Below are 13,411 nucleotides of genomic sequence, written 5' to 3' on the forward strand. Positions count from 1 at the left end.
TTCTTCACTCCCTTACACAGAGATGTTCAACAGATTAACATTACACAGCCAGCAAAGAAATGAAAAAAAAAATGCCAGCGTTTACTAAGGTTAAAACCTGAATGACCAGTGCCACCTTATACAGTCACAAAACAAACATAGCACCAGTGACACCTTATACACTCACAAAGCAAACATTCAAACAAACAAACAAACAAACAAACAAACAAACAAACCACAGAAGTTTGGTGGCCTCTGTACAAGTGATAAATGTGATCGCAATATTCATTTCAAATGTAGGGCAGTAGAAGCAAACCAGGCATAATCACAGGCTATACTTGGACAATGAACAATGCCAGAGTGAAAAAAAAAGAATTAATATGCTGAAAGTCGTTTAACTCACCTGAATTATCATGAATGTCTCTTTCTGTTAAAGTTTAAAAAGAAATAATTAAGAAATGTTTGCTTGGTTAAGCTCTGTACAAAAATTGACGAGAAAAAAATAAAGGGTTAAAGAACAGTGCACTCCCGTTATTATGAAGACCTTGCGGCCGACAGTTTTCTTTTGTATATCTTTTCTATATCTTGCATAAATTTCACACAAATGCATTACGTTTAAAATACACAAACAATCCATATATTGCGTGTTGTTTATTGAATACTCATCAAACTCTAAAAAGAAGTATTAAATGTGATACTATCTCATTAAGTTTTTTTTTCAATTTCAAGTTTCAGAGAGAGCATAAAGATGTCTCTGCTCTCATGCTTAGTTTGAACACATGTCTCGAATATGATGGTTTAGGATCGGTCGCAGTTCATTTTTTCAAAAATGCCTTATTCCCAAGGTTTTCATTCTGGAGGTACGCTATTCCCAAGATTTGTCATTTCTAAGCTTTTGTTAATCCGAAAATGAAATACAATTCTTATTGCGAAGTTTCGTCAGTCCAAAATTGAAAAAAAAAAGTTTAGTTAGTCCGAAGACTCCTTAATTTTAAAATGATAGTGTGAACACTTTTTACTCGTAATAAAGTGACCGTGATAATTATTTCAAAATTAGGGCAGTAGAGGCAAACCAGGCATATTAAGCACCGGCTGTGCATGGACAATGAAAAGGATGTCAGAGTGAAAAATGGGACTTAACATGTTGAAAGTCATTCACCCTCTTAACTCACCTGACAGATAATCATGGACCGATTCATCTCCTTCAAAGAAAAAACAAAAACAGAAAGAATTAAGATAGTTTGAAGATTTCAGTCGAAGGATTCGTTGAATTAACTTCTGCAAAAGAATAGAGGGGAAAGAAATAAACAACAACGGAACAGTGCACTCCCGTTATACCGAAGTCCTTGGGACCGACAGTTATCTATCGTTGTATCGAAATTTCGTTACAATCGACAAATGCATTATGTTAAAAACACACAAACCATGCCTATATTGCGTGCTGTTTATTGAATACTCATCAAACTCTAAAAAGCAGTATTGAATACGATAATTTCGCATGTATGTTCTTTTTATTTTACATTTCAGAGAGAGCATAAAGTTGTCTGTGCTTTCATTCTTAGTTTGAACACACATTTTCAAATGTGATGGTTTAGGATCTGTCGCAGTTCATTTTTTCAAAAATGCGTTATTCCAAAGATTCCTCATTTCGGATGCTCATCATTCCGAAGGTACTGTATTCTCAAGATTCATTATTCCGAAGATTAGTTAATCCGAAAATGATATAAGATTCATAATTCCGGAAGTTTCCTAAATCAAAAAAAAAGAAAAGAAAAAGGTTCTTATTCAGAAGACTCGTTAATTTCACACTGATATCAGGTTAGTGATTACGAAAGTTTGTTAGCATACCTAGTTTATTTCACTGGGTGCTGTTCGTTATTCCGAAGATTCGATATTGCGAAGCTTCGTTATTCCGAAGGTTCGTTAATCCGAAGCACGCAAATTCCCTATACCTAGAGGTTCGTTAATCCGAAAATGAAAAAGGGTTCGTTAATCCGAGCATTTGTGGCGTTATTCCGAAGTTTCGTTATTCCGAAGATTTGTTCATCCGAAAATGAAATTCGGAAAAACGAACCTTCGGAATAAAGAATCTTCGGACTGAAGAGCCTTCGGAATAACGAGCTGTAACCATTTCACTTTCGGATTTAATTATGAAACATATTCAATTTCCGATTAAACCAACCTCCTAAATAGCGGTTATTTATCTCATTTTCAAACAAACTACCTTTCTTCATAATTATAACGAACCTTTCCGGGTGACACGATATTTACTTCTGAAAAAATGCTCCGGTCTTATTTTTTCCATGGAATTAGGGTTAGGGTTGTTATAGGCTTATGGTATAAAGTTTGAAATGAGGATTATGATTAGGGTTAGGGTTGTTTTTTAAGATGAACTTATGGTTGCTTGAGCATGCAGATATTTGATGGGAACAATTGCCGTAGGAGCAAATGTCATGGACCCTTTTCGGATTGTCGAGCGTAACGACTAACGAATTCGCCGGAATAATGGCAGAAATGAGGTAATAACGAACATAATTTAATCTACAGATTAACGAACAATTATCAATTTTGTGTATCTTGGAATATCGAATATTCGGAATAACGAACTACATTTCATCTCTGATAAATATGTTATAGCAAAAGTAATTCTCCAGGGAAAAGGTGTGCGACACAGTGAATGGAAGTAGAACAAGTCATATTTAAGCACCTTGACTTACATATCAGGTTTTGACGTTGAATCTGAATCTTGCATAGAGTGAAAATCTTGTTTTGACTTTTTTTTTTTTTTTGCATGAATACAATTTCATCCACAGTCGTATAGACGGCATTGCACTTACCCTTGTAACACTTCACGTTTACTATGAACTTCACTGGGTTGTTATAGAACGTATACTTTATCTGTACCTTTATCTGATGGGTTAGTGATAAAAAGGGGGGTGATTTGGCGTGCTCGGTGATCGCAATCAGATACGATTTATCTGACAGTTCATCCAGAAATTGAACTCCAATCACTGAGTTACTTGCAGACTTAATTTCGGAGATAATCCGACGTCCACGAGGTGCCTGGAAAACCCAACTATCGCCGTTGGCAAGACAAGTTTCATCGTACAATATCTCCTGTAGCAGTGGCATCCCCGAACAATTTACAGTGAAGTCTGCACGAGATTTGAGGAGTGAAAAATAGAAGTCAACTGGTCAATGTTTCAATAAGAGAGAAGAGTATAAAGTAAATGGCAGATACAGTCGATGCGTGGAAATCTTGCAGGCTGCTCAAGAAAAACAAACCTTTCTATTACAAGAAAAAGTATTTTTATTTCTATTTTCGATATTTTTCCCTATTTTTCCTCTTCTAAATAATCTTGTTTACAATCCGCTAGCCAAAATGGAATTTGGACTCTATCTTTCTTGTACGTTAAGGACTGCAATGTTGAAGCTATTTATATTTCAATCAAACAGAGTAATAACGTTTCCCTTAATCCAAAAGTCTTTATTGTATGAAATCAGTAAAGGAGTTTTAATTTTCAATATTTGGTAGCAAGGATAATGCCTACAAGGAGACTTATTTCATTTTCCTCCAGTTGTTTTCCTTCATTTTCAGTCCATGTAATGCACTGATAGTGTAAATGAAACCCTGTACGAAGCCTTCAAAAAAATGACGGTGAATCAGTGCTGTTACCTTTTATATTTGGCATTATCAAGAATATATGGCCCTGTAGGCCTACCTAGTTTGGGGTTTTAATGATAGCACCTAATCCCATCATAGTGGATGCAGTAATTCTTGAAATACCAGATTTGTGTCACACACAAGCGACTCAGCTGTACTTGTTAAGACTCATAACTTCAATTTTTCAGAACGTACTTTTCTTAGCGACGGATTATTTTTTCATGTTACCTAGAATAAAAAACAATAGGCTTGGAACATCCAAATTTTAAGGATTATACATGATTTGTGCATTTCTTCTTTTTTTCTGTGAATTTCCTCTTCTGGATTTTGCAATTGAAATACAGATATTATCTGCTAATCCTTTCTCGTTTGTGTAATGAAATGCTACATGTGATCCTTTAAGACAGAAAGAAGAGAGTATACATACTAGTCTCGTGGGCTTCTACAGAAGAACAAACGATGAACAGATTGTGATTGATGACACCAACAAACAACCAGACTAAACAAGTTACTTTTCTCTCCATCTTGTAAATCCAATATCAATCTCGCATCAGTAGAGTAAGTGAGATGCAGATTACTACTGGCCAAGGTCTGAGAGTAATTTCACTCCAAGGAGATAGAATTCTGCAATACTGAGTTTTAAATATGGTTAAGAGAACTATACCAAACCGAAGCACTATCTATCCCTGTGACGACTCTGCGCGAAAATAGAGCCTTCATGCGCCCAGTCAAACTGCGCAACTACGTATTGGCCACTCCCTGCACGGATTTGACTGAAACTGATCGTGCTTCGTTAAAGTAAATATGTTGTTACATCGCTCCTGGTTTCAAGAAGCAATAGAATAAAAGGTCTTCAATAGAAATTGTGAATACCATGCATATTTCGTTATGTTTTTCGGCTATACTTTCATTTTCGTGAAGGTAATGGTTATTGCATGTTTTGAGGAGTAGGAGTGGTAAACATTTGTCTTGGGAAGAAAAAGAAGAAGTTCGATTGCGCGTAATAAGATTGCGAAACTATACCCCACCTTTATTGAATGTGTTGTGTGAAACTAAAAGTTCTTCAAAGGAGAATTTTGATCAATCAGAGATTTGCATGACTGCCGCGCAGCGATACACTCGGGCTCTTATCAACCACTTTAAGATATATAATTCACTCTGGATGCTTTTTTTGTTTTGACTGTGTATATAATGTATCTAAGTATAAACATTATTGCGTGCATTATTATGTATGCATTTCATCAAGATCATAACCTCTATCATACCCATTACCGTAATATATACGGTTCACAGCAATGGACGAATTCGTGAAACGTGGAGACGCACATAACACTGAAAATAAAAATAAAAATCACTTCAAAACATGATAATTAACGATGAAAGTTTGGAAACGAAAAAAGAATACATGATATTAATCATATCATTTTCATTTTAGTGTAGTACTTGTAGAATGAACTGAGAGGGTTTTTGTATTGTATTGTTTTTTGTCTTGTATGTACTCTTTGTACTCTAGACTCTGAGAAAAATAGGTTCAACTTTGCAACTTTCTGATCTGAAAGGTGCAAAATTGCACCTTTAAAGGTACAAGTTGAACCTATTAATCGAGTGTAACGTTAACTCCATGAAAGCTTATCTCTTGCCCGTTGCTTATAATAAATGAATTATATTCACATAAAATTGTATAAAGAGACAAAATACATGTATTGCAGAATGAGTACTCCCCGATTTATCTTACAAGTATACTGTAAATGTTCATAATGCCAGTTAAAATTCCATCCATGAACCACACCGGGCTTGCTACAATGTGAGTGGACATCCTGACCATCAGCACTGTCCAGGGAGTAGAGACGTGGAGATTTCTGTGAGTGACGCTTTTAGCTGTGGTTATGATGAAGTAATTGAAGACAAGGAACTGTATTTCTTAAAGAAGATTGTATGCAAATGTTTCATGAATCAGCATAAAATAAACGTTTCCAGTTTAGACACGTAATGCAATACAAGGTGTATCAAATCAATATACAAATTTAAAAGCATATTTAATATTCATACTGTCATAATGTATATGTATGCACACAGACCTGTGTGTTTCCTTAACTCGACAGAGAAAGAGAGGAAAGCGAATGGACAAAGGCATGGCAGATAAGATGAATTATTCACAAAGTAGTATTTATTTTACAATACATATTTCACTGTATCCAAACAAAAGACCTCAACATAAAAAAGAGAGAAACTGTCGGAATGCTGTTAGCCTGACATCAAAGTTGGATGGAAAAGTGAATGCAGACATTATGATGATGATGTAACAAACAGACTTGAGGATAGAAATAATAGCCAAAAAAGTGGATGCGTAATTCCTTTAAAGAGTATTTACAATGTAATATACATGTACACGTATGCACAACATGCATTGCTTACGGAATTTTTACGCTTGCTCAAGGAAGCTCTTCAATCTTTCCTCCACTTTGCCTCAACTGTTACCATGCCAACCATCGGATACTGTAAGACTGTGCACACGAACAATTTTCAGAATGGGGTTGGCACATGTCTCAAACATGCTACGAACCACTTCCTTACGACACTGCTAAAAATAAGATGCTTTAATGTGTTCATTGTTGTGAAACTTGGCTTAAATCTATTCAAAGATGAGAATAATTTTCAGTACTTTCAGGGGAGAGTAGAGCTGTTGCTATTTAAGGTCCAGTTTACCTTCGGGAGCAGTGATTTTAGAATATTCAAGATATCATATTTGACGCATATGAGTAGGTCTGTTGTACCACAAAACATCCTACCACATAAAATTTTCACAATAAAGCCTAAAATACAAGGAGATATAAGTATTTTTCTTAACAAACAGTAACTGTAGACGGTTTAGTCTGGAAACATTTTTATTATAACTATTGTTCACATTTTGTATATTTAGCAATACTTACCATTGATTTTACTAATTCAAATTTTTACAGTGATTGTTTCTATCCCTAACACACATAATAGAACTATCTTAAAGCACTAATGCTGGGTTTTTGTTTCACCTGCAAATGATAAATTATGCCTTTAAGGGAGCCTTCCAGAAGACAATACAATAGTTAAACATTTATAATGAATACGACTTCAGAAGGAAGAAATTATACAAAAAAAAAGAAACTGCCTTTGTCAAGAATATTGTAAATTTCTGGTCCAAATGTGCATAACCTGCCGAATTAGAACTAAAATATGCTAATGTCAACAATTAACATCTTCAAATTCATGAAATTCTTCCGTCGAGATGTTTTCATTGGAACTGATTGACAAAGTGCCCTACATCGATGTAAATAAGCACTGAATTGATCGGTGTTTTAGTAATGGCCATGATAAAAAAAAAAAAATCATGGGCGTTCATACTCGAGCAGGATTCGAACCTACGACCTCCTGATCTCCGGACAGGCGTCATTCTCCACTAGACCATCGAGTTTCCGCCCGACAGCAAGTGGTGGCTCTTATCCTTATAGCATGCAGAGGGCACTGCGTAATTATTCAAATTCATGAAATTCTTCCGTCGAGATGTTTTCGATGCAACTGACTGACAAATTGCCCTATATACATCGACGTAGATAAGCACTGAATTGATCAGTGTTTAAGTAGTATTATAGCCATGTCGGGTGGAAGCTCGGTTGTCAAGTGGAGATGACGCCTCTCCGGAGATCAGGAGGTCGTAGGTTCGAATCTTGCTCGGGTATGTACGCCCATGATTTTTTATCATGGCTTCAACTAAAACAGTGATAAATTTAGTGCTTATTTATGTCGATGTTCATTCGTTGACGTGTACTTGAATGTTATCGATGAGCGTACGCTTTGGAGAACATATGTTATTTTGCTACTTTGCAATTCTATTCCAGCGGGCTAACGCTTGTCGTGGTTTGGAATAAACCAAGGTGGGCATCAATATGAGATCCATTCAATCGAGTCAACCTTTTTACCCTCTCATACTGGGTCCTTAATCATCGATGTTTTCACCAGTATTTGTTTCAACATCAAGAACGAGATACCCAGTTTCATCCACGTCACATTTTGTTTCATCATCAAAAACAAGATAGCCAGTTTCATCCACCTCACATTTTATTTCATCATCAAGAGCGAGAGATCCAGTTTCATCTACGTCACATTTTGTTTCAACATCAAGAACGAGATAGCCAGTTTCATCCACCTCACATTCTTGTCTTGATCTGCTTACATAGATAGAGTGAGAATAAAAGGGGTCATTCAGGTCTAAGACCGAAAGGCCAATCTTATCATTGTTATCAATATTTTGAATAATAGATTTTGGTGTGCGGAATCTTCAAATCAGTGGGTTGTTCACTCCGATAGAGGGCGCTTGCAAATGTATCCTGTAGACACTTCAACCAGCTTCGTACCTCACATAAGAGATCCTGTTACGTCATCCGACACCAGTATTGATCCCAATGCAGTGGGTCGCTCTTTGCCTCATGTTCCGGGCAACGAATTCGGCGACGTTACGACCTCACCAGACTACGCGCTTCACATCTTCCAGAACACATCACAGGTAGTGGTGAAATGCCTTTGAGATTCTAGAGTTTCCAAAATATTGTGTATTCATGATGGAAATGCTTTTTGTAATTGTATAACTCCTTTTCCGTATTGTGTATGTGATATATTGTATTGTAACATCGTGCAATTGAGTCTCTGACTGCAATGCGATTGAAATAAAACCATTATTGAATTGAATTGAATTGAAGTGAATTGAAGTTTAAAACATACAACTCAACCCTTCTCTTCAAGTTTCGTAAATGTATAAATAACGCCAATATTTCGCTATTGCTTTTCACATAATTCAGATAAAGTTGAGTTGGTTCCCTCTACAAGCTGTTAATTGCGCATGGAATCCTAAAATGTAAAGAGAGAAAGGACCTGATACAATTATAAAGGAAGATTCCAAGTATCACATCATCAAGAAAGTATGAAAGCTGTTAATTGCTGGACTTTTTTGTTACTTTGAATAGAGTTTATAATTATAGTAAGTTTTAAACTGAGAAAGGATTTCTAATCGACGAGGGTTCGAGTGTAGCAGAGTTTTAAAGTATTCAAAGTAAACTAATAGTATCCTCCCCCGGACACCTCCCCCCCCCCCCCCCCCCCCCCACACACACACTCCACACTACAAAAGTACTTATATTCATAAAGGCTTATGACAGTTATTTTTTCCGAACTGAGTTATATCAAGCATGGCAGTGCTATATACAATTCAGACACCGGTATCGTGATGCGGATATCCCTATTCATCAACAACTTATTCATCATCAATATATATATATATATATATATATATATATATATATATGTATATATGTATATATATATATATACATACATATATTGCTCCAATGCATTTGAACATAAAGAATATAATCCAAATTAAAAGAACAAAACTCATATCATTTTAATAGCACTTTTGTTTCATTGCACTGTTACGAGAATAATGCACAATACACGATGTAACATGGCTATTTGATCAAGACACACTATGCAGTACCAGGTAAAAAAAAATAATAAAAAAATCAGCAAACAGTATTTAGATAGTTATTCCTCACTCTTTGTCACTGTAGTTCCCCAGAGATACTCGTGCCATTATGGAGGTTATCAACTCTGGACTTTACAAGTCTTTCTTTAATTCTTCATTTTATCTTTAAAGAGCCATGGTTATGAAACGGAGGCGAGCAGCGAGAGAGATGCTACAAGTTCAGCGGACACCAGGTCACGATCCGTCTATGATGTCATACGTCCATTGTCATACACCAAGATGATAAAGGCGTTTCTGAGAAAGCAGCTAACAAGAAAGAACCTTACATGGACATGTCAGGTGCTGTGAAAAAGCGGATGAGCGTTACATTTGTTCAATTCAGGGATACCAGTACAGATGAAGAAGGCACGGATAAACATGGCTACATGCTACCCGATGTCAATCTGCCCGAAGATACTCGATGCCATCCTCAAACAAGTCGAGCTACTATGAAAGCTTTTGACTGCGACGATGTCCATTCTGGGATAACCCAACCAACATAGAATTATCAACAGGAGCTGCTAAAGGTGACGCTCGTACCTCTGGAAACATTCGATCTTCAATCTATCAGCAAATTCTTCCAAGCACGTCCTGCTGGAAAGAACACAATGTCCCATTATAGTGTGAGAAACACAGTGTGAAATCTCCTCAAAGTGTTCAATTCGAGCGTTTGAACAGTGTGAACACATTTTCAATCACCAATTCACAGTGCGACACAGAATATTACGCTCAGATTTATGTTTGTATATGCCTCTTCTCGTAATGGTAATATAAAAATAATATCAAGGCTCCACACTAACTTTTTCTTTTGGTGGCCCAATGGGGCCACCAAAATCCTCAATTTCAAATTTGTGGTGGCCCGAGAGAAAAATTTGGTGGCCCAAAAGAAACAATAAAAAGAATTAAAAGTTCTGTTTTTTTAATGAGTCAAATATTTAAGTTGTATCATAAGAAATGGAAGATGGACATATCTACTCATAAATAAACCTCAACAAACTCGCGACACTTACTCTCAGGCACTCATTTAGTCCTTTTCATCCATCCTTTTGACAAATTTAACTGCTCATTTCCAGCGCAAAAAGTCTCGAATTTATTGATATACTTTTCACAAAAAAAAGGTGGTGGCTAGAGGCGGGCCACCAAATTTGCCCTTTTTTAAAATTTGGTGGCCCCGGGCCACCGGGCCACCGTTAGTGTCGAGCCCTGTATATATGAAGAGCTCATTTGCAAAAGGGGTTAGATCCATTTTTGATGAAAATTGAGTTATTAGCATCACTGCACAGAATTCCATTTGAGCTAGTTACAGTGAAAATTTCAAATCCGGACAAACATTTGAATAGAAATTATAGCAAAATTAGATTTTGATTTTCCATACATTGTGTACAAATTCTCACAAACAAACCAGTTTTTCTCTAAAGTACTAAACGTGGATCTAGCCCCTTTCGCAAATAAACTCGTCATATATATATATATATATATATATATATATATAAACATCATGTTGTTATTCTTCGGTTATGTGTACCAGTCGATAAAATGCAAGTCAAATTTGACCCAGAACTTTGTATATTCCGTTAAAAATATCCACAAAAAAAAACTTTAAATTTTAATTATCTTGTGCATGTATATTTGTCAGCTGCGTAGGAGATGTATATGTTTCTGAACTTAACACTGTTTAAGACAGAGTGCATGTTATAGAGAGATTCTCCTTATAAAGATGCACTGTTTCTTGCTAATACATATAAACATAATGATAAAAAAACAGATAAAAGAGGAATATGGTATTTCTTTAAAGGCTCACCTTTTCCAGGCAATGAGCAGAACGACAGGGAGTATGATGACAAAACCAACTACGATCCACATTGTTACGTCATTCAGGTATATCAAGGGATCTTTTTGACGAAGAAAGATAAAATATCTATAATGAAATTGAGTTAAGACAGCAGAAATTCAAGAAGACTATTTTTCTTTGGAAATGTTGCGGCAGCAAGCATAACTTCACTTTTTTTTTTTGCTTTTTTGTAGTGTATGATATATCCCTCTTCACATATAAAGGAGGGAATTGTGCATATCATGACTCATATTTGTAATGCGCATTTAAGTATATTAACTACGTATATAATTATGTTATCAATATTACTTGTAATATTCGAGACAAATCAATTTGCACCATTTGCCACCACTTTAAGACCAGGGACGGTGAGCATTTATTAGTGGGCCGTAAAATTCGCTGCCCCCCCCCCCCCCCCCCCCCGGTACATTCGAAATCTACAAATAATACGGGTCAGCGAATATTGCGCATCGAAGCGACTCTAGTCGACATTCTTCGGCTGTGTGTTTACTTACATACATTCATAGGCCTATACTTACTTTAGTGAGATTCGTCACGGAGATTGTCCAGTTATATTCGAACCGGGCCACCCTCCCCACCTCATATTATGATACCTCAGTAGACGCAAACCAGGCATGAGCACTGGCTGTGTATGGACAATGAAAAGGATGTCAGAGAGAAAAATTGGACTTAATATGTTGAAAGTCATTTATCTGCTTCACCTACTTGAAGGAGCGCCCTTTTCATCTCCTACAAAGAAAATAATTAAACAGAAAGAAATATGAAAGTTTAAGTATTTTAGTCGAAAGATGTGTTAAGTTAATCTCAGCACAAGAATGGAGGGGAAAGAAATAACCAACAACAAAACAGTGCACTCCTGCTATACCGAAGCCCTTGGGAAAGACAATTTTCTTTCGATATAACGAAATTATAAGCTACAACCGAACAAATGCATTATGTTGAAAACACGCAAACCATCAATATACTGCATGTTGCTTAATAAATGATTTCACATTTAGGGCAGTAGAAGCAAACCAGGTCTTAGCACTAGCTGCGTATAGACAATGAAAAGGAAGTCAGCGATAGAGAAAAAATAGGAATTAACATGCTGAAAGTCGTTTATCTACTTCACTCACCTGATCTAGGAGAAACGGTCATTTCTGTTAAGAAACAAAAAGTAAGAATTACGAAAGTTGAAGATCTTAGTCGAAAGACTTGTCGAGTTAAGCTCTGCCCAACAATTTAGGAGAAAGATTTAAACAACTAAAGGGCAGTGCGCTCGCGTTATAGCGAAGTCCTTGGGACCCACAATATTGTCTGTTGTTATATCTAAATTTTGTTACAACCAAACAAATGCATTATGTTGAAAACACACAAACCATCCATGTATTGCATGTTGTTTATTAAATACTCATCACACTCTACAAAGCAGTCTCAAATGCGATAAACACTCATTGATCTTTATTTCTATATCACATTTCAGAGACAGCTTCAATGTGTCTGGGCTTTCATGCCTAGTTTGTACACACATGTTTCGATTGTGAGGTTTAAGATCTGTCGCAGTTCATTTTTACAAAAATGCGTTATTTCTAAGGTTCCTTATTCCCAATGCTCGTTATTCCGAAGGTTAGCTATTCTCAAGATTCGTCATTTCTACGCTTCGTTAATCCGAAAATAAAATAAGATTCGATATTTCAAAGTTTCACCAATCCAAAATTGAAAAAGTTTAATTATTCCGAAGACATTTTCATTTTACAATGAAATCGTGACCCCTCACTCGTAACGAATGTGACCGAAATAATCATTTCAAATTTATGGCAGCATAGAAGCAAAATTAGGCATAAGCACCGGCTGTGCACGGACAATGAAAAGGGTGTCAAACAGAAAAATAGGACTCGACATGCTCAAAGTCATTCAGCTGCTTTACTCACCTGAAAGATAATAATCTCCCGATTCCTCTCCTTCAAAGAAAATAGATAAGCAAAGAGGAAGAATTACGAAAACTTTAAGATTTCAGTCGTAAGACTTGTTTGGTTAACCTCTGCACAAGAATATAACAGACAGAAAAAACAGCAAAAACTAGAGAACAGTGCACTCCCTTTATACCGAAGTCTCTTGAACAATTTCTTCCGTTATATCGAAATGTCGTTACAACCGAACAAGTGCATTATGTTTAAAACACTCAAACCATGACTATATTGCAAGTTGTTTACTGTATACTCATCGGACTTTAAGAATCGTATATGATATATGATATTTTGTACCATGTTAATGAAATTGGACAAAATTGATGGAGGCCTATTTGAAAAAAAGGCATACAGGGTATAAATCACTAAATCAAATCAAATACATGTAGAATCAAACTAATTCTTCAGAGGGAAAATGT

General features: G+C 36.1%; 1 protein-coding gene and 1 non-coding gene across 2 annotated transcripts in view; both read right to left on the reverse strand.

Annotated features, from left to right (window-relative positions):
• LOC139717786 (uncharacterized) overlaps nucleotides 1-2,908 on the reverse strand; it is a 29,807-nt gene extending 26,899 nt beyond the window's left edge. Inside the window, exons 1-3 of the mRNA XM_071629285.1 lie at nucleotides 2,817-2,908; nucleotides 1,152-1,181; nucleotides 383-406 (exon numbers count right to left, since the gene is read on the reverse strand). The gene's annotated coding sequence lies outside the window, so the exon portion shown is untranslated. The remainder of the gene's footprint in view (nucleotides 1-382; nucleotides 407-1,151; nucleotides 1,182-2,816) is intronic.
• A 4,109-nt stretch (nucleotides 2,909-7,017) lies between these two features.
• Nucleotides 7,018-7,091, reverse strand: Trnas-gga (transfer RNA serine (anticodon GGA)). The gene has a single exon. It is a non-coding gene; the product is annotated as a tRNA-Ser (tRNA).
• Nucleotides 7,092-13,411: the final 6,320 nt, after the last annotated feature.

This window comes from Diadema antillarum, unplaced genomic scaffold (genome assembly GCF_040938485.1).
Source record: "Diadema antillarum isolate AM-2024a unplaced genomic scaffold, OU_Dant_1.0 scf00000082, whole genome shotgun sequence".
NCBI lineage: Eukaryota > Metazoa > Echinodermata > Echinoidea > Diadematoida > Diadematidae > Diadema > Diadema antillarum.